Consider the following 1590-nt stretch of genomic DNA (forward strand, 5'->3'; position numbering starts at 1 on the left):
TCGTAGTACTTTCGACATGTGTTTAGGTAGAAGGTTAATATTTAGGAAAGTAGTTTTCTTATATATGACTGTAGAATATGTTAGTGTCTGTTAAAAAGGCTTATAAAAATTAAATTTGCCTTTGTTTATAAATGTACAACTACCTAATGCTGATTTGGTCAGGGAAAAAATTATTCATAAGTTAAGTGGCCTTAACAGTCAACATGATGCCAATATTACAGTGAATATACTGAAAAAAATATATATTTAGTTGAAAGTTTTTAGATAAACATTTAATGCATTTCAAAGTATCATATTATCAATAAAAAACCCATAATAGTCTGCCTTGAAACAAGAATAAATAGGCAGATATCAATGACTAAATACTACTTTTATAAACTAGTTTATTCCATAAAGGACTAAAAATGACTGATGGAACTGAGATTTTTCACGTGCCTTTTCCAGTTCTGGTATTTAATGTGGTCATAAAAATATCCATATATCCCTGTGGCTAATTTAAAACATTAGAACCCTATTTTAATATGAAACAACAACAACAAATTCTAAATAATAAAATGGACAAAAAAAAGTCCATAACGAGTAAGCCATAGTTTACATATATGTGGAGAGTAAAAACATTTTTTTATACTGTTAGATAACCATTCTATAAGGCTTATGAACAGAAAGCGGATTCAAATAACAATATATCCTTTTACTATCAGAAAAGAACATTTGGATTTGATGTTGAATCTTTTTGAAAAGGTCTATTGATACAACCCCAGAAACATAGGCAAAGGTTGCTTTGTTATTCAAATTTTGTTTGTTTGCTTGCTTGTTTGATTAAGAACATTTATTCTTTATATATGAAATCTCTTATACTATCCTAAATCATCTTGAGAATACAAGCAGAAAAGGTATGGTTTGAAGGCTAATGGAATGGCAGCACATTGTACCAATTCATACTGTAACCCAGGATGTTGACTGCATTTCTCTGGCCTGCTTCTAATCAAGACACTACCCAAAACCTGTGAAGAATGAGCAGGCTCGCCATTTTTATTTCTTAGAGACAAAATGCAATAAGCAACGTATGCTCCTGTTCTACTAATACAAAAGTCTCATTTTGGTCATTAATATCGAAAATACTCAGAGTGAGTTAAACCATTAATTATTGTGACAGCATTTATTTTCCCAGTGGCTTATATATGATTAGCCGTAACATATGTTGCGCTACTACAAAAAAGAAAGTAAAACAAAGGATCAGTAAAGAAAAACTGCAGTTTTTCTGGAGATGTGAAGAAAAGCACACCTGTACTCTCCCCACTTTTCTTCTACTTTAACCTATTACTCATCTCTTAATTTGTGCATCAAGGTTTGAAAAGAACTTCAAGTGCTTCCAATTCAAAACAGAACTTATATTTTAGTCATTAAAATTTTGACATTTGCATGTCGAAAATTCAGGGGAAAAACATTTTGAATTCAGGTATCAGTTCAAATCTCAAAGGCAGAACATTCATCATAAAAATAAGTGGCAACGTTTTGCTTTAGAGTGATGTTAAATGGTGACACTTTGTTCCCTGTTAAATATCAACACAGTGTATTTAATATGACTTA

Source organism: Pteropus medius, unplaced genomic scaffold (genome assembly GCF_902729225.1).
Source record: "Pteropus medius unplaced genomic scaffold, Ma_sr-lr_union100, whole genome shotgun sequence".
NCBI lineage: Eukaryota > Metazoa > Chordata > Mammalia > Chiroptera > Pteropodidae > Pteropus > Pteropus medius.